This window comes from Neoarius graeffei, chromosome 2, assembly GCF_027579695.1.
Source record: "Neoarius graeffei isolate fNeoGra1 chromosome 2, fNeoGra1.pri, whole genome shotgun sequence".
NCBI lineage: Eukaryota > Metazoa > Chordata > Actinopteri > Siluriformes > Ariidae > Neoarius > Neoarius graeffei.
Window position 1 is genome coordinate 18,440,559 of NC_083570.1, and position 21,018 is coordinate 18,461,576.

The window sequence follows — 21,018 nt, forward strand, 5'->3', positions numbered from 1 at the left end:
TTGCATGGGGGCAAAATAAGCTTGGCTCCTCTTCTAGGCAAGTTTGTACCAGTTCCAGTTGGTGTCCTAATGGTAGAAATGGACATTTTCAGTTGAGTAGCTTTTTTTTTTACCATTCCCAGACTTATGAAGGTCAACACAGTACTTCTTGATTACTATGTACCTGGATGACTGAGATTCATCACAGATATGTTTCTACGCACTTTGGGATGAAATCCCTATGAGAGGACTTCCAGAAAACTGGCAGACATCTTAGCCAGAGAGGATCGTTCATTTTTGTCAACCTGGAACGACCATCATTGAACAGAGGTGGGTGTCTATGACATCTTTGATCAGCCACCTACAATGCAGCCATCAGCATTCTGATTCGGATTCTATGATGATCCACGAGAGGATAAATACTGGATACTCCCTATTAGTCAGACAGAACTGAGGATGCCTTTAGGATGAGAGGCGAAACATTTTCAAGAATCTTCAAGCAAGTCCAGTTGCTCTCTTCAACCAACCACAGATTACTATGTACCTGGATGACTGAGATTCATCACAGATACACTACTTCTTGCTCATTTGGTTTGTCTGTTCTCTTATGGTTCCAACGTTGATGGATGACTAAGGGAATTCGGCCTCTGTGTCGCCTCATATTTGTTCTCCAGTGAATCAGGAAGTCATGGATTGAAAGTTACAGCTTGAAAGTTCCTACACGCTCCAATCACCTCATCAAAACGTCCAGTTACATTGCGTTCACTAGAATTTCTGGGTGTGCCGGAATTTTTCTTATTTTTTCAGCGCGAGACGAAGCAACTTCATCTCACAAAAGGTGGATTTTTTTTCTTTTCCTTTTTACTCATCTTGATCAGGGGCGCCCATAATCGTGGCAGGCTCTGTCGATGTGTCCTTGATAGAAAGCATGACCAACATTCTCTTGCGCATTTAATTTAATGAATATTTGGGCCATCTTGAACAAAGAGTGCCAATAATTCTGGAAGACGAGATTAGAATGCAGTAATTTCTGTGATTCATTTGTGAAAAAGCACATAGGTGTTAAATCCACACCCAGTGCAAACAACAGATGAGTCGCACAGGATGCGTGCGCACACAATACAACAAAACAAGAGGTCATATGTTCACACGGAGCCTCGGTGAATGGTGAGCGAGGTGTTTCGCGCTTGCTGGGTTTTTTTTGGTCCGTCTCCTGAACGCTGACACGCAAAAATCGACCTGTTTGACGTCGTTTCCTCACTTCGAAGCCACACTCTTGGCTTTCACGCTTGACAGGTTGTTATCTGACATTCTTCATGTGAGGGCAAGTGTAGGCGGTTGTAGATTCGTAGGCAGCTCTGCATGCTTGTGTGTGTGTGTGTGGGCGATATTCAAGGGATTTCATAGTTTTGGTTTTGGCACCCAAGTGTATGTTCAAGCACACAGTATGTTCAGTAAATCAGCTGAAACAATATCATTTTGTGAACAGACACTCCTCCTGCATGGACGAGCGCGTGTGTGTTTTGCTGCAAAGTTCGAGTGCTCTAATTTACCTCTCACTCGAGCAGACACTGAAGTAGGAGTGTGTGTTGCTGGTATGAGTGCATCCACTCCTTTATAACTTCCTGACTAAATATCAAAGCATTATTCACGCATTCTTGGTTCCGATTGGTCAGAAATGGACGGGTGTTGATTCGGCTTCTCGAACAGCAGCTCCATCTGCAAGGTTTATATTAACTGCTCTCGTCCTAATAGGTTCGTGTTTCGGTATTGATGATGATTAAACATAACTGCAGCTCAGATCTACACCCTGGATCTTATCTGGAAAAAGTGAACATGCTACGGTATATTCTGCACATGATAAGTTCCATGCTCATGCTGCTTGAACAATAAACCCCATATTTATTCCTATTTTTGCATGAGAAAGCGGTGTTTTTTGGTGTTTAAAGCGGCGATTCGTCCCTCAGCTCCTACACAAGCAGTCCGTCACAAATCTGTTTACTAGCAGACAGCCTGAGCAGGATTAGTGGGATGAATTCCTGCATCGACGCTCTGTAATTATCTTTCTAAAAATGCAAACGTAAAGCAGGCACCATAGGTGTGTGTGTGTGAGAGAGAGAGAGAGAGAGAGAGAGAAAATGTGACAGCGGTGTAAAACAAACAGGGTGTGAAAGATGACTCATCAGTTTTTCGGAGCTGTGAAGCTCATCCGCTTTTCCTCCACGCCCACACACACAGTACCAAAAGCCTTTTTTTGACTGGCTTGAGAGACATGCTACCGTACATTCTCTCTCTCGCTCTCTCTCTCTCTCACACACAATCTTTCTTTCCTTCTTTTAGTTGCTCCCTCACTCGTCTCCTTTTGTTTTGTTCTTTTCATCATTTCTCACTTGTACGGTCTCGTTTTTCCGTCCTTCCCTCTGCTCTGCGTTTCATTTTCTCGTTCTCTAGCGTTCCTTAATCTTCTTGCCTCTGCTTTACCTCTACACTCATTTTTGCATCTTCGCTCATTCATTCCTGTCACTTTTCCTCTCATTTCATCAGCCTTCCATCTCACACTCTTGGATTTGCTTCCTGTCTCTCTCTCTCTAAGACATGCATCTTCACAAATGCTTCTATTTGGATTACAGTCAATTACGTTACTGATACTTAGCCGACGCTCTTATCCAGAGCGACATACAACATATCCAGAGCAGCCTGGGGAGCAGTTAGGGGGGTAGGTGCCTTGCTCAAGGGCACTTCAGCCATTCTGGGTCATCTAGGGAATCAAACCGGCGACCTTTTGGTCGCAAAGCTGCTTCTTTAACCACTAGGCCGTGGCCCAATTACTAATAATGGCAGGGGGGAACAAACCCAACAAAATGATCTTAGCTTGGTAGGAAGGTCGCGTGTCCGATTTGAAAAATGTGATATACATTCAGCACAAAGTACTCAAACGCTACAAATAACCAATATTAGTGCTTTGCCAAAAAAAAAAAGCTGTTCCTGGCAATTCTAATCTCCAGCGAAAAGTCATTCGCAATTTGCAGTTCAATTTTAGTGCATTTATCCTGCCAAATCCAAAGGATATGATGGACTCGCAATTTTAAAACCTGCTATTCATTTTCAACGGGATTCAAATCAAGGAGATTGGCTCGACCACGCAAGGCCTTCTTGACTTATTTCAGGGTCGCTGTCTTGGTGAAACGTCTTCTCATGGACGATGAGATTCAATCCTCCTCTAATATTTCCTTGCACAATGGCAGGGAGCAAGAGGGATCCGGGGGGGTTCTAGCCCAGTGGCCGACGGGGGCCTTTCTGTGTGGAGTTTGCATGTTCTCCCCGTGGGTTGCCTCCACAGTCCAAAGACATGCAGGTTAGGTTCACTGGTGGTTCTAAATTGACCATAGGTGTGAATGGTTGGTTGCCTCTGTGTGTCAGCCCTGCGATGACCTGGCGACTTGTCCAGAGTGTACCCCACCTCTCGCCCATAGTCAGCTGGGATAGGCTCCAGCTTGCCCACAACCCTGCACAGGATAAGCGGTTACAGGCAACGGATGGACGGACAATGGCAGGGATGTGCAAATCTCCACTACTGTGCAGCACCATATCATGATGCCCCCACCACCGTGCTTCACTGCGGATTTGGTCTTCTCGGAATCATATGCGCAACGCTTCTTTCTCTGAAACATGAAAAGCTGAATTATTACAAAGTTCTTGATATTTCTATTTCACCAAAGCAGATAATTCCGAAAGAGTTCTGAGCTCTGTGCTTCTTTTTTAGCAGAGAAACTTGTTTTTTTTTTTGGGATGTGGTGTACAAATAGAGAGGGATGACTGTAGTACAGTTCATTGATTATTGTTACCTCCGCCAAGGAGGTTATGTTTTCAGTAGCGTTGGTTTGTTTGTTTGTCTGTTAGCAACATTACGGAAAAAGTTATGAACGGATTGCTCTGAAATTTTTTCCAGAGGCGGGACTGGGTACAAGTAACAATCCATTAAATTTTGGCGGTGATCCAGATCACCGTCTGGATCCCGGAATTTTTTAAAGGATTCTTGGCGGAGGTCTGCGCTCTCCGAGTGCTTTTCTAGTTCTTTATGTAACCGTTGCTCCTGCTGCTTTCAGGTTGTCCTGCAACTCATTTCAAGTGACTGCTGAAATCTCGCTTACATTTCTGATCATTAATCTGAAACCTTGCATGACCTACCAACCTGAGGACAGTTATACCGCTTTTCGTCCAACGGGGAACGCGTTTTGTTCTTGCACCAGATTTTGAACCGTTTGGAGCATTTTGACCAAAAATAAATTGGTTCAGAACCTGAAAAGTTGATTCCCAGCTGGAACTGAAATGCAGCTGGGTTTTCCAGCGCAAACCATGTTGACAGCAGTGGGCATGTCATTAGCTTGGAGAGGAAGAAGTGGAGCACAGCACAGCAATGGAGAAAACAATGGAAAAGGATACATCTTCAGGAAAAATGCACCGAAAACAAATATCTACAATAACAGAACAAAAGCTCACAGGCTATCAATGTGGTCCACTTTCTTCAGAGGACTGTTTACTCCCGTTGTGAATCGTGGCATGCCCTCCGTTCATGATGCATCCCGGATTACTACAATTCCACTCAACACTGGTGAAAACGTGGATTGGTTCACTCGCTAGCACCAAGGTTCAAAGAATCCTGAACGGAACCGGTCCAAGAACCCGTTCCCTGTTGGTCAAAAAGGGGTAGGAGTCATGGTTCCATCACCGACAGTTACGTTTAAGGTCTTCGCCAGGGTGATGTAGCTGCTTTTTTTTTTTATTCCAGCGTAGGTGGCGTGACAATAGTGACTCCAGTAAAATGCGAAACTTTCATACTGGACTTCTTTTGCATATAACAAACCCTGAAGGTAGCAGGTTGTCAGTGAGGCGTACTCTCACACACACACACAAAACACCCAAACATCTCACATACACACTGTAGAGACTTTAGACCTTCTGGGGGGGGGGGGGGGGGGGGGGACAACGAAACTATTGCTTGGTCTTAGAACAGTGAAGGAAATATTTGCTCATTGGAGAACAAATGACATCATCGACATACTGCTTTAACTTTCTGAACTGCTTCCACTGGAGAAATTTCCACTCTTGCTGCAATAAAGAGCAACACCTCCAGTGGCACGAGCTCTTTGTCTTTCACAAGCTCTTTGTGTGCTCTGTGTGCACGCGTGTGTGTGAAGCCATTCATTCTCCAGCGCCCCGGCCGCATCCCAACAGCTGGCCGGGGATTCATCCTGATTAATGAAATAACAGATCTGGAACACGGAGTAATTTATAGGCCGACATACAGATATTCTGACCCAAAAAAAAAAAAAAGAAAAAAAAGGAAGCGCTACTAGCCTACTTGGAGGCAGTTGCCATGGTTACTAAGAGACTGAATGAGAGAAAAGGGAGGGTTAGAGGGAGGGAGGGAAGATCCTATGCAAATTCGTCAGTGAACTTTTCCTTTGTCTTGTCAAGAAAAGAAAGATGATGACGAGGCTCTCCACAAGTAGTCGGAAACATGCCAAGTGGAACGGTTCTCCAAGCCAAGCGTCAGTGTGTGTAAACTAATAACACAGACCCAAACAGGGCTGGAGTGTTGAAGCTGCGCCGCTTGCACCCAAGTTGCATCACACCGATCGATATACCTTTTACTATTGCACCACAGTGCTCGTGGAAAAATCATGGAGAAGATCTCGAAATTCTAACCACATTCACATCAAAGCGGTTTAGAATATTAGTAATTATCCTATCCACATTTATTGGATATGAGCAGTCGTGTGCTCTGATTGGCTACTCTACGACCAAGATGTTCATACACCATGAGTAGGGAAAAACAAAATGGCAGAGCACATTGCTGAAGCAACCGAGGACAAAATAATAACTACTCAAAAACAAAACCCCAACAAAATATGGGATAAAAGTATTTGATGGTAAAAACATATCTTTTTAAAAATTATTTTTCAAGAATTATTATAGCATTTTTCACAAATTGCTACTGTCATTTCACTGGTTTGTTTAAATTCTAAGAAATCATTGTCGGACTCTCTCTCATCGGACATGGATTTTAGCCAACTATCAGCTCATGTACAGTGGTGCTTGAAAGTTTGTGAACCCTTTAAAATTTTCAATATTTCTACATAAATATGACCTAAAACAACATCAGATTTTCACACAAGTCCTAAAAGTAGATAAAGAGAACCCAGTTAAACAAAAGAGACAAAAATATTATACTTGGTCATTTATTTATTAAGGGAAATGATCCAATATTACATATCTGTGAGTGGCAAAAGTATGTGAACCTCGAGGATTAGCAGTTAATTTGAAGGTGAAATTAGAGTCAGGTGTTTTCAATCAATGGGATGACAATCAGGTGTGAGTGGGCACCCTGTTTTATTTAAAGAACAGGGATCTATCAAAGTCTGATCTTCACAACACGTTTGTGGAAGTGTATCACGGCACGAACAAAGGAGATTTTTGAGGACCTCAGAAAAAGCGTTGTTGATGCTCATCAGGCTGGAAAAGGTTACAAAACCATCTCTAAAGAGTTTGGACTCCACCAATCCACAGTCAGACAGATTGTGTACAAATGGAGGAAATTCAAGACCATTGTTAACCTCCCCAGGAGTGGTCGACCAACAAAGATCACTCTAAGAGCAAGGCGTGTAATAGTCGGCGAGGTCACAAAGGACCCCAGGGTAACTTCTAAGCAACTGAAGGCCTCTCTCACATTGGCTAATGTTCATGAGTCCACCATCAGGAGAACACTGAACAACAAATGGTGTGCATGGCAGGGTTGCAAGGAGAAAGCCACTTCTCTCCAAAAAGAACATTGCTGTTCGTCCGCAGTTTGCTAAAGATCATGTGGACAAGCCAGAAGGCTATTGGAAAAATGTTTTGTGGATGGATGAGACCAAAATAGAACTTTTTGGTTTAAATGAGAAGCATTATGTTTGCAGAAAGGAAAAACACTGCATTTCAGCATAAGAACCTTATCCCATCTGTGAAACATGGTGGTGGTAGTATCATGGTTTGGGCCTGTTTTGCTGCATCTGGGCCAGGACGGCTTGCCATCATTGATGGAACAATGAATTCTGAATTATACCAGCGAATTCTAAAGGAAAACGTCAGGACATCTGTCCATGAACTGAATCTCAAGAGAAGGTGGGTCATGCAGCAAGACAACGACCCTAAGCACACAAGTCATTCTACCAAAGAATGGTTAAAGAAGAATAAAGTTAATGTTTTGGAATGGCCAAGTCAAAGACCTGACCTTAACCCAATCGAAATGTTGTGGAAGGACCTGAAGCGAGCAGTTCATGTGAGGAAACCCACCAACATCCCAGAGTTGAAGCTGTTCTGTACGGAGGAATGGGCTAAAATTCCTCCAAGCCGGTGTGCAGGACTGATCAACAGTTACTGCAAATGTTTAGTTGCAGTTATTGCTGCACAAGGGGGTCACACCAGATACTGAAAGCAAAGGTTCACATACTTTTGCCACTCACAGATATGTAATATTGGATCATTTTCCTCAGTAAATAAATCAAGTATAATATTTTTGTCTCATTTGTTTAACTGGGTTCTCTTTATCTACTTTTAGGACTTGTGTGAAAATCTGATGTTTTAGGTCCTATTTATGCAGAAATATTGAAAATTCTCAAGGGTTCACAAACCTTCAAGCACCACTGTACGACTCAATTTTGAGGAATAACTAAATTATTATACATACAGGAAACTTTTTCGATGGAATAAAAACCATGTGTTCTCGTCCCTTCGAGCAGTTTTCATTCATTTGGTACGACAGCATGCAATATTGTTAGCATATCGCTTATCCTATGTGTATGACATCACTCTACCCAAAGGAGAATGAGCATTGAATATGGTTTAAAATATTGCATGGTTGTCAAGACAACATGACCTCACACGTCGGAGCTGATCCAAATATTCAATGAGAGTTTTCTGTTGTGCATGCCCGCAAGCATTTCTTTGTTCGCTGGGAAAGAGAAAGATGCGTTGAACACCCAAAAAGCTACCAAAACTTCATTAGATATTCACAAGAGAAAAACATACCAACGGACATCGAAAAACTGGAAAAGAGGCTTCGACTCGTTCAATATCGTGCTAGCTGAATGGAATACATCTGATATAGCATGAAAAAGCCAGCCAATATTATTTTAAAATATAGCACAGCACTCAGTTCTGATTGGTCGGGAGGTGTTGAATAATCATCCAAATCTAAATATTTAAATGAAGTAAAAGCATATGAAGTAAAACCAGTGTGTTGCCCAATCCCTTGTTTTGTTTCCTGGAAGCTTAGCCTTTTAGCCTGTAACCACAAGGCTAAAATGTGGTTGGTTGTGTAATCAGTATATGATCATGTCAGTAAGTCAGTACTGTTTTTCGGCTTTGAGCTTTAGTGTTCTGTGATCACGTTGCATTTTAAAAATATTCCTTGACCCAAGACTGTGAGGATCGTGGAAATTTTTCTTGAAGATTTTTCATCCTGGAGATAGGTGGATAGATTGATGATTGTTGTCTTGTTAAAGGATACAAGTAAAAGAGGTACAATCAAAAACCATGGGGGGTACAAACTTTTATTCTCAACTGTTTGAGAGTGAAGGTAAGGTCGAAATTAGGGAAGACATGGGGTCAAATAAGGATCAGGCTCTCTGTTGGTTGTATCACATCATCATCTGATGTTGTTTTCATTCAAGGGCATTGCCAGTCAAAATATCTGAAATGTTTTGGTTAAAAAATTGAAACCCTTTGAGATTCTTGAGTTCGGCTTGAGAAGGAAACAGACCTTCATCACTCTGAAGACAATCTTGTAATTAATACTACACTATGAACGTACCCAATTTATCAAATGCTCTTTCCTGGAATAAAGCCCTCGTTTTGAGGATCGTCAGTAATTTCGTGAAGGTTTTCGAGGAAGTTTAACGTGGAAGGTGAACAGGATTTCTCCACGTTCTTGCCTGTAACAGAGTGGCGACGTGTCGTCTGCATAGAGTTGATCAGGAATGTTGTCCAACTCTTCTGCTCTAACTGTGCGAGCTAGAACATGCTTTCATTTCCCAAAGATGTTCAAGTCCCGAGTACGCAGGCCATGGAGGTACTGGGAACTGTTGAGTGAACAAGAAGAGCAGAAAGCGTGGATTCTACAGAAGATTAAGATCGGAGATGTGGAGGAGTGTGTCGTGGTGCTGAGAGGTCAGCTGATTGCTGATATTGGACTCCTATCACAAGGGTTCGCCGAGGAACCGTGCTGCCTCAAACGCCCCGGAATGGTGTTTGGTCCAGAAATGGATGTTCATGACTCCATTTCAACGCTTGATTCAAATTTATTTGGAAGTCTTTAATTTTTTTGGCTTACCTTGACCATGCGTCTTGGTTATCAAAGAGTTTTCCTACATTTCCATGTCCGGAATTCCCACTTGGAAAGTCAGGAAAGTTTCCTCAACACATGACGTCATGGCCGCTTCCACCATCCCACCAGTTTCCAGACATCTCCAGCAAAAAGTTGCTTGCAATTTGCAGCACTGTGATTCAATTTTGGTGCATTTATCCTGGCAAAACCAAAGGACACAGTGGACTTGCACTTTTAAAACCCGCAATTCATTTTCAATGGAATTTAAAAGATAATAATAATCAAGGAGCCTGGCTTGAGTTATTTCAGGATCGTTGTCTTGGTGAAACATCTTCTCATGGACGATGAGGTTCAATTCTCCTCAAATAATTCCTGGTACAAATAGGAGGGATGTGCAAATCTCCACGACTGTGCAGCACCATATCATGATGCTCCCACCACCATGCTTCTTCGCGTCATATCGACATGGCCGCTCCCACCATCAACAGTACATAAAACATCATTTTTCGAGTTTATAACGGCGCTTACTTTAACTCAGCCAAAACACACGTTAAAATGACGCAATTCCGACTTCCCACTTCCGAGTTAAATCAAAATGCATGGCGGAAAAAAGTTTGAGCAGGATTTAAAAAGTCAGTTTGACTTTGAAATGAAAAGGTGAGAAGATTTTAAATGACAAATCTGCTCACTTTTCTTTTTTCTGAGGGATAAGTGACACAAAAGGGTTAATGGAAGTTCGACAGTCATGGAAAATTAAAACAGTTGGCTTTGCCACCTTTCGTTTTTTCAAGGACATGTACAGTATGCTGAGGACTTGATTGGCACATAGTAATTTTACTACATTTAGCCTTCCCCTCACCAAGTGGAAATTATTATAATAATTATTCATGTCAAGTGGAGGAAGGGGTCACTATTTCATTTTGAAAGGAATTTCCAGCATGAAAATGTCTTCAAGACCATTAAAAAAAAATCCACTCCACTGGTACTGTGGATTTATAATCAGGGTGAGTGGGAGGAGCCAGTGAGGCTGCTAGGGGTGGAACACTAGAGATCGGGGAACCCCCACCCCACATAAACACACGCAACACAATCAAATCACATGGGAAAATTAATCATCTTTAAAAATCATGCGGAAAATGTTTTTGTGAAAATTAATGAATTGTGAAAAACCACAACTGAAAATAATTCATGTTTCTTTTAAAAAGAGAAAATAAAAATAATGTGCTACACATGGAAAAAATATGAATAAGATATGGGGAAAAAAGATAAAAACAGAAAAAAAACCCTATGTGGAAAAAGAAGCATAAAAAACCCCACATGATAAACAAATTATCAAAAAAATCCTGAGAAAATATAATTAATCATATTCAAAAAAAATAAATAAAATCACTTAAACCAAATAAGTGAGAAAATAAAAACAAATGAAAATAAAGGAATTGTGAAAAACCAGAACTGAAAATAATTCATTTTTTTTTAAAGAGAAAATAAAAGTATGTGCTACATGTGGAAAAAATATGAAAATAAGATATGAAAAAAAATCATAAAAAATAAAAAATAAGCATAAAAACATGAAAAACTGTAAAAAAAAAAAAAAAAAAAAATCCTGTGAAAATAAATCAATGTTAAAATCAGCAAACAAAATCATTTTAAAAACCAATAAGTAGTGAGAAAATGAAAATAAATGAACTGTGAAAAACGACAACTGAAAATTTTTTTTAAAAGAGGGAAAAATATGAAAAGATATGAAAAAATCAAAAACAGAAATAAAAAAATGCGATGTGGAAAAACAAGCATAAAAAACCATGAAAAACAAATTGTAAAAAAAAAATACTGAGAAAAAAAATCATTTTAAAAACCAATAATAACTGAAAAACTTTTTTTTAAAAAGAGAAAAAAGTAATGTGCTACATGTGGAAAAAATATGAAAAGATATAAAAAAAAAAACTGTGGAAAAAGAAGCATAAAAAAAAATTGTAAAAAAAAAAAAATCCTGTGAAAATCACCAAACAAAATCATTTTAAAAAACAATAATAAGTGAGAAAATGAAAATAAATGAACTGTGAAAACCCACAACTGAAAATTCTTTTTCTTTTAAAAAGAGAAAAAAATTATGCACTACATGTGGATAAAATATGAAAATAAGATATGAAAAAATCATAAAAACAGAAATTAAAAAACTGTGGAAAAAGAAGCATAAAAACCCACACGAAAAACAAATTGTCAAAAATAATCCTGTGAAAATAATCATATTAAAATAAGAATATAAAATCATTTTAAAAACCAATCATAAGTGAGCAAATAAAAACGAATGAAAATCAATGAATCATTATTTAAAAAAAACCAAACAAACAGAAAATAAATCATGTGAGAAAGTGAAAACTGACCGCATGTGGAAGTGGATGAAACCTCAACCATACTGCCCAAGGTGGAGTAAAATAACGCTGTTTATACGACAACTTGAACAAATTTATTGTTCCTTCCAGCTGACTACGGGTGAAAGGCGGGGTACACCCTGGACAAGTCGCCAGGTCATCACAGGGCTGACACATTGACACAGACAACCATTCACACTCACATTCACACCTACGCTCAATTTAGAGTCACCAGTTAACCTAACCACCTCCAGCTTGCCTGCGACCCTGTAGAACAGGATAAAGCGGCTAGAGATAATGAGATGAGATGTTCCTTCCAAAGAAAAGATGGATTACATCATGTTCCCATGAAAAGGGATTGATTTATAAAAGGAGTCGATGTAAAGGTGAGGAGTGTTTTTAGGTTAAAAATAGAATTGAGCAAGCAAACACCCCCACCCCACCCCACCAGCGTCACTTGAACCCCACACGGGTTTCCCCTGTGAAAGGCCGAGGTGTTCTCCACTTCTGACAGGCCTTAATGATGCCCACATGATGATTCACAGCTCATCACCTCATGCACAAACTGGTGCATAGTGAAAGATGTGTGGTTCGGTCGGGTCTGGATAAGAACGCCCCGTTCGTGTCCTGTTCAAATTAAATATGAAGCAAAAGAACGAAGTCATTTAAAAAAAAAAAAAAATTACCTGAGTGACCTGAATATTATCCAAGACCAAACGCAGAGACAAAGCTGGACAGATTCGGTTTCAGGAAGGTGTCACAGTCTCTATCGCCCTCCTGTGGTGACAGTACACCTTACACATCTGGGTCGGCTTTACAGTGGTTTTGTTCAGCACAGTGGCGGCTCCTGAATTTTTTTTTCAGGGGGGGGCAATTTTCCCCCGTTATGTCTACACGGACCATAAATGTCCACAGGACTGACCTAGGTAGCAAGTCAATAGTCAACCAAACCCAGAAAAACACCACGGTGACTGGAGCCCTCAGTTTCGTCTTTGCCTCGTAGAGCTAACTCGAACACTCCACAAAATTTCACGCGTTGGATGAGCCGGTTTAATATGTGCCTGTTCTTGCTCACCTCATCGTTGTGGCGGCGAACTGCTAGCCTGTAGCCCTCATCCGGTTGTGTAGCGATGTTCACTCTCCCAAAAGCCGAAAATTTCAGGCAGCTGCCCATGTGAATCTTTGATGACTCATGTTTTTTTATTTTCTCCGACAAATGATGCATGTCCGAAACTCCAGTGTTGTCCGTGGAGCCACCTCCAGGGTGGAAAAGTAAGCAGGGGGAGCAGAAAACCGCTGAGGCGTCCTCGCAGCCAGCTCGCCAGGATTTGCGCTGGGACCATGTTGAAGTAAAACCTCGAGTATATGATTTCCCCCCCTTGTCGAAATTTGTTTTATGTTTAGATTTGGTCGAGGGGGTCCAGCTTGTTTTGTTGCCAATTTAGCTCGATTTGATCGCTGACTAAATGGAACTTCTTTTAAGGACCGCACTGAATTGCTTTCCGCATCCATCTCACCTCAGAAACTGAGCGGATCGAACGCAACTTTGCCGCGCTTCGCAGTGACATAAGCACGTTAGGGCACACCCCCCCGGAACCCATAGAGATTGCATTGAAGTGTCAGTCAGGAGAAAAAACATATATTAACATGGGACTCTATCAGTGAACTCTTGGGCGATTTTCAGCGTGACTGAAATCGCCCCAAAAGGGGCGGTACTCTAGAAGCAAGACCACCCTGATTGGACAATGATACCCAGAGACAGATTAAAATGGCCTTGAGCAGCGCTGGTGAAAGTTTGTTTTAAAAAAAGAAAAAAAACTTTTTTTTTCTTCGTTTTGGCAGTGCGTCGCCCAATCGCCCTTATGCACCAGCCGCCCTTGGTTCAGCATCAAAGCCTCGTCATTTATATAAAAAAAAAAAAAAAAAAAAAGCACAATTTGATTCTCTTAATGGGGCGGCATGGTGGTGTAGTGGTTAGCGCTGTCGCCTCACAGCAAGAAGGTCCGGGTTCGAGCCCCGTGTCCGCGAGGGCCTTTCTGTGTGGAGTTTGCATGTTCTCCCCGTGTCCACGTGGGTTTCCTCCGGGTGCTCCGGTTTCCCCCACAGTCCAAAGACATGCAGGTTAGGTTAACTGGTGACTCTAAATTGACCGTAGGTGTGACTGTGAATGGTTGTCTGTGTCTATGTGTCAGCCCTGCGATGACCTGGTGACTTGTCCAGGGTGTACCCCGCCTTTCGCTCGTAGTCAGCTGGGATAGGCTCCAGCTTGCCTGCAACCCTGTAGAACAGGATAAAGCGGCTAGAGATAATGAGATGAGATGATTCTCTTAAACAAGTGTGTTTCATAGCTTATAGTTTATGATAGTACACGATAAACACTAACTGATCTGATCCCCCCCCAATCACCTGTTAGTTCAACCAATATTACAAAACTGCTGAAAATTCTCACACCCGGGCTGCGGTTGTGGGAAGTTAGGATGATTCTAAGGGCCCAGCGTTGACCGAGGGCCCTCAGAGGACAATATTAATATCATCATTACCATGTCTAAGTTAATTTTTTTTTTTAATTTATAATTTTGTCTCTTAAAATGAGCAAATACAGCAACCTTCTGGTTCGTTTTTCCATTTTACGCAAAATTATTAGAATCGTCAGTCTTTATATTTCACCCCTCTCTCTATTCATTACATGGTACAGTGTTGTGTAGGCGGAGCCAGAGCGTGACATGATGTTCGGTTTGTTGCTTTCCAATCCGGCACTAACGTTAGCTGCGCACAGTACAAGCAGAATTGATGGTGAACCATCAGTACATTGACACCATCATGATGAAGTCGGGTTACCAGAAACAATATTATATTCTTTCATCGGGCCCAAAACTTCTCGTGGCGCCGCTGTTCACACCATCTGACTCAAACTTACTCAGCAAAGAGGAGGAGGTGAAAAACGATTTGATCAATAAGTGAAAATTCCTTCGATTTTGGCTCAAAGTTGAGTGAAACAGTGGCTTTGAAAAATGTTGATCCCGCCGATCATCTTGAGATGCCTCTAGAACTTGACTCGAGTCCGTCTGCACCGTTATACAGCTGTTATCTCAATCAGCGAATCCCTTGATGCATCAAATCATGCAGATACAAATCAAGAGCTTCAGGTTCATGGTCACAATGTTCAAACATCAGAATGGGAAAAATTGTGATCTCAAAGTGTGACTTTCGCTGTGTCGGATGGACTAGTCTGAGTATTTCAGAACCTGCTGATCTCCTGGGGTTTTCACACACACACACAACAGTCTCGAGAGTTTACACTCTATGAATGGTGTGAAAAACAAAAAACAATCAATCAAGCGAGTGAATGAGAGTTCTGTGGATGGAAACAAACGCCTTGTTGATAAGAGAAGTCAGAGGAAAATGGCCAGATTGAGCAGTTCGAGCTGCCAGGAAGGATATAACAACTCATATAATCACTCTTTACAGCCGTGGTGAGCAGAAAAGCATCTCAGCATGCAACAGCAGACCACACTGAGTTCCACTCCTGCTGGTTTACGGTTATTTAGCACAAGTTCTAAAGTCTCTTAAGTTCTTTAGCACAAGAACACGTAATCTTGATTATGAATACTTACTGATCATGTTTAAAAGATGGTTTGATGGATTTTTTTTTTTAATGAAAGTTGCCGAGATTCCGATCGTCTGTCCCCTGTCCGCTATCTTGAAACCGCTGTGTTCGATGAAACCTGTATGTTAGTCACCAATCCTCCCTCCAAATTATTTAACACAGCATGAACCCTGACACAGTACACCGCTACAGCCAACTTCCAGGCTCGTTTTGTCTTAAGTGTTAAGCTTAAATTAGATCATATTTATTATTTACAATTTGCTAAAGATAATTCCCATTCGTTCTAGGATACTTTAGTGGAAGTTTCTTTCGTTTGTTTGTTTACACATCCCAACTGTTGATTACTAAGGAGACATGATTCTTATTTTTCCTCAATGAAATTGGTCTTTTTTCAGTTAAAGACTGAAGCTTTATTAGTCAAATACATATGAAAACCGTAATACGTGATATCAAATGGACTTTTAATAATTTGAGTACGTTTTTAGGAATAGATTCTGCTCTTAGTCGGCAAAACACAGGTTGTCAAGCAGAGCAAGAGACATAATCCTCCGGTTAATTAATTCGGCAAACGCGTAATTCTCGACAATCATTTGAATTTGTGATATGATCACAAGTGACTGAAGTTATCTATGAAGGTGCCCACAGTTCAAGGTTTATTATGGCTTAACTACAAATATCCAAAGACACCAAAGAATCGGATTTTCAGTCCACGTTTCAGGGATCAACAACCGATCCTTAACATGCCCAGCAGCAGAAATTCCAGCTTCCGGTCCCTAAGCAATCATCGTTTATCAAGATGAGTATTTTTTGGTTATTGTGACCATAATCCAGAGTTGTGTTAAGAGACTTTAGAACTTGTGCTAAATAACCGGATACCATAAGTGGACCTGCAGCAGCATATGAACGCTTGTTTAGAATTTTCTATATTTCTGCACAAATATGACCTTCAAAAACCTATTTTCACCCAAGTCCTAAAAGTAGATAAAAAGAACCTGATTAAACAAAATGAGTCACTTTTGGGGAAACCCACCAACATCGCAGGGGAATGAGCTAAAATTTCTCCATGTAGATTTGCAGAACTGATCTACAGTTACTGGAAATGTTTAGTCGCAGTTACTGCTGGATAATGGGAGGGAGGGGTCACACCACAGACTGAAAGCAAAAGGCTCACATATTTTCAACCAAGTGTAATATTTTTGTTTGTTTAATTGGGTTCTCAGTCTACTTTTTTTTTTGGACTTGGGTGAAAATCTGATTGAGGTCATATAGAGAATTCTAAAGGGTTCACAAACTTTCAAGCACCACTGTATGTGTACATAAAGGTCCTACAATTTATACAGTCCCTTACAAAAGTCTTGTCGCTTGGGTACAAGTTGACCTTCAGTGCCCCTTAAATATACTGCATGTCTAATCAATTTTTTTTTTTTTTTACAAGAAATGGCTAATTTCAATACCAACAGCTTTTGAAATAATGTTTTGGTGTCAAACGAAACTGCTGAAAAGTATTCTAACGTTCACAGCTTGGTAAAGCACACTGAGTCAGTTTTTGCAAAGACAAAAGTCTTGTCGCCTTGTCATATGATGCACCCAATCCTAGATTACAGCCTCACTGGTGATCAATAATTGATCAATCAATTAGTGGGTGTGTATAAAAAGAACCCCAGCACACCAGACCTTCACATCAACTGCAACTTGACGTCTGACAACATGCCTAAGATTCACCCTGAGACCAAAGCGTTGATTATCAAGAGGCTGAAGACCAGATCCACTGCTGAGGTGGCTGACACCTTCAATGTGTCTCAGCATCAAGTACAAAGAATAAGAAAAAAGATTTGAAGAGACTGGAGATGTTTTTGACAAGCCCAGGTCCGGCAGACCCTGCAAGACAACTGCTCGGGAGGACTGTTTGTTGGCTCGAAAATCCAAGGCCAGCCTCTTTTTCACTGCAGCAGAGCTCCACCAGGCCTGGTCACCTCAAGTCCCCGTGTCAACCAGAACAGTTTGTAGAATTCTGTCTTGAAATGGCCTCCATGGTCGAATCAGTGCCCAGAAACCAGCACTAAACAAAAGGCAATTAAGAAAACGTGTGGCATTTGCCAAGGCCCATAGCCTGCTAAAAGGATGGATGCTGGAAAAGTGGCAGAAGATGGATTTCTCAGATGAATCTTCGGTTGAATTACATCACAGCCGCTGCAAATATTGCAGGAGACCTACTGGAGCCCGCATGGATCTGAGATTCACCCCGAAAACAGTTAAGTTTGGTGGCGGAAAAATCATGGTCTGGGGTTACATCCAGTATGGGGGTGTGCGAGAGATTTGCAGGGTGGAAGGCAATATCAATAGCTTAAAATATCAAGAAGTATTAGCTACCTCTTACATTCCCAACCATAAAAGGGGTCAAATTTTGCAGCAGGATGGTGCTCCATCGCATACTTCCATCTCTACATCAAAGTTCCTCAAGGCGAAGATGATCAATGTGCTCCAGGACTGGCCAGCCCAGTCACCAGACATGAACATCATTGAGCATGTCTGGGGTAGAATGAAAGAGGAAGCATGGAAGACAAAACCAAAGAATCTTGATGAACTCTGGGAGGCATGTAAGACTGCTTTCTTTGCTATTCCTGATGACTTCATCAATAAATTGTATGAATGATTGTCGAACCGCATGGATGCGGTCCTTCAAGCTCATGGAAGTCAGACAAAATATTAAATATGGATCTCACAGCACCACTACTTAATTCACTGATGTTATGCAACATATTTTTGTATTTGAAGTAAATTATTTGTTCAATTTTCGCATTACTCTCTGTAGGCGACAAAACTTTTGTCTTGCCAAAATCTGACCTTTCTGTGTTCATTAAATGATCGATCTTTCTTCAGTGAAGCAAATTTATTTTAGTGTATTAAACATAATTTGGGAGGGCTTTAGCTTTCATATGAGCCATTTCTAAAACCAATGGATTAATTAAAAGTCAGGTTATAAGCTGTTGTTTCTACAAAATGGACAAGTGACAAGACTCTTGTCAGGGACTGTAGTGCACGTCAGACCGGAAACCAAGCCACAAAGTCCAAGGAACTCTACCGTAAACCTCAAAAAGCATTTAATGTTCTCAGGAGCGAAGTGGGATGCCTTTATTGTGCAATGGTAAGAAGTCATCAGGAACCTACCTTGAGCTGGTCTGGCCATCTTGCCAAACTAAGTACTGAGCCTGGAGTGGCTTTGGTGATAAAGAACCCAGTGGCCACTGGAATAGCCAGGTGCACAAGTCCTTATCAGAGATAAAAAGAACCTACCAGAACAACCAGCATCTCAGAAAGACTCCATCACATCAGACTTTTACGCTAGAATGGGTAGACTGATGGGACTCGAACTTTCTGGGATTAACTCCTAGTACTACTTATGGGTGGTAAAGTGGTTAGCACTGTTGCCTCACAGCAAGAAGGTTCTGAGTTTGAGCCCAGTGGCCGACGGGGGTCTTTCTGTGTCGAGTTTGCATGTTCTCCCCGTGTCTGTGTGGGCTTCCCCAACAATTCAAAGACATGCGGTTAGGTTAACATGGGGCAGCCATGGGCTGAAGTGCCCTTGAGTGAGGCACCGAACCCCCAACTGCTCCCCGGGCGCTGTAGCATAGCTGCCCACTGTTCACTGCTTCAGATGGGTTAAAAACGCAGAGAGGAATTTCACAAGCGTACATGTGATGAATAAAGTTGTCCTTCTGATCAAATCTGTGGTGAAGCATGGTGGTGGCAGCATCATGCTATGGCAGTGCTTCTGAACATCATGGACAGGGAGACCGGCCAGAACTGAGGGAAGGATGAAAACAGCTAAATGCAGAGCGGCCTTTCTTTATAGAAAACCTGCACCAGATTTCAAACAACTTAAGTGTTTGATTCACTGCTCAGCATGACAAGGACACAAAGCGTGCAGTCAATACAACACTGGAGTAGTTTCAGTACAAGTTCAGAGTTCACAGTTCAGACTCCTATAGCGAGACCAGAGATTGACAGGATCTGCCAGGAAGAATGGCAGAAACTTCAAAAAAAAAATTCAGGTGTGTAACACTCATAGGTACTTGTCCAAGGTGCTTCTACAAAGGACTGAACAAGAGTACTCCCCCGCTGGCAACGATGCCATAACTCTGGTAAAATGCAACTGAATTGAACGAAATTGCAATATAGCGTATTACCAACATATAACAACGCCTCTTGTCAAGTTTTGTGAAATTTCTCCAAAGATTGAGAGGAGTTGATTTCAGAAGGCGAGTACCCTTCCTGGGACGGACAGACGTCGCCATAACATAATCCCCCTTCGGGCCTTTCGGCCAGTGGGGATAACAATTGTAAGGGAAGTTGATTTCAGAGAGCAAGCACACTTTTATAAAACTGCCAAAGTACAAGTTTCTTAAAATCATCAAGGGCATAAAAATTTGCCCAAATTACACGAAATTTCAATATGCGTATAACTGTCATATAACAAAGCCTGTTGCCAAGTTTGGTGAAATTCCTCCACAAACTGTGAGAGGAGTCGATTTCAGAAGAACGTACACCCTCGTGAAACTGTCAGTTATTTAATCAAGGGTCAAAACTCTGGTACAATTTTCACAAACGAAATTAAACCGCAATCTGCGTATTCCCGACATATAACGAGGACTTTTCGCCAAGCTTCGGGAAATTCGTCCAGAAACTGAGAGAAGTTGATGTCAGAAGGCGAGCACACCTTCAGGAAATTGTTAAAGTATAATTTTGTTAATCGAGGGCTGGAACTCTGGCAAAATGCGACTGAACTGAACGAAATTACAATATGCATATTACCAGTATACAGCGCCCTCCACAATTATTGGCACCCCTGGTTAAGATGTGTTTTCATTGCAGAAGCATAATCTCACACTGAAAATTGTAACCTTTAACTCAAGTGAATTAAAAATTAAAAAAAAAAATCCCTGACTAAGAAATAATTATTTTTCATAAAATCACCTGTTCCACAATTATTGGCACCCATAACAATTCCTAGAAAATAAATGTAATTGAAGCATTTCTGTCATTTCTACTGTCGTTTATAAAGTTGATCAGAGTATCTAGGAACCTTTAATTAGTAATTCATCACATCTTGTTTCCCTGGGGTATAAATATGATGTGACACAGAGGCCTATTTCTCTTATCCACTCTTCAACATGGGAAAGACAAGCGAACACACCGTTCAAGTAAGGCAGATGTGTGTCGACCTTCATAAGTCAGGTGACGGCTACACGAAAATAGCCGCTCGCCTCCACCTGCCCATATCTACAGTCAGAGGAATCATCAAGAAGTTTAAAACAACTGGAACAGTGGCAAACAAGCCTGGACGAGGATGCAAGTTTATCTTGCCACCACGCACAGTGAGGAGGATGGTAAGAGAAGTAAAAAGTTCACTGTTAGAGAATTGCATCAAAGAGTAGCATCTTGGGATCACAAAGTCTCCATAACAACCATCAGGCGCTATCTACATGCCAACAAGCTGTTTGGGAGGCATGCACGGAAAAAGCCTTTTCTCACTTACAAGCATAAACGTCAACGTCTGGAGTTCGCTAAGCGGTACTGGGACTTCAACCGGGACCGTGTGCTTTGGCCAGATGAGACCAAGATAGAGCTTTTTGCCAACAAACACTCAAATACATCACAAAAGATGAGTATGCGGAAAAGCACCTCATGCCCAC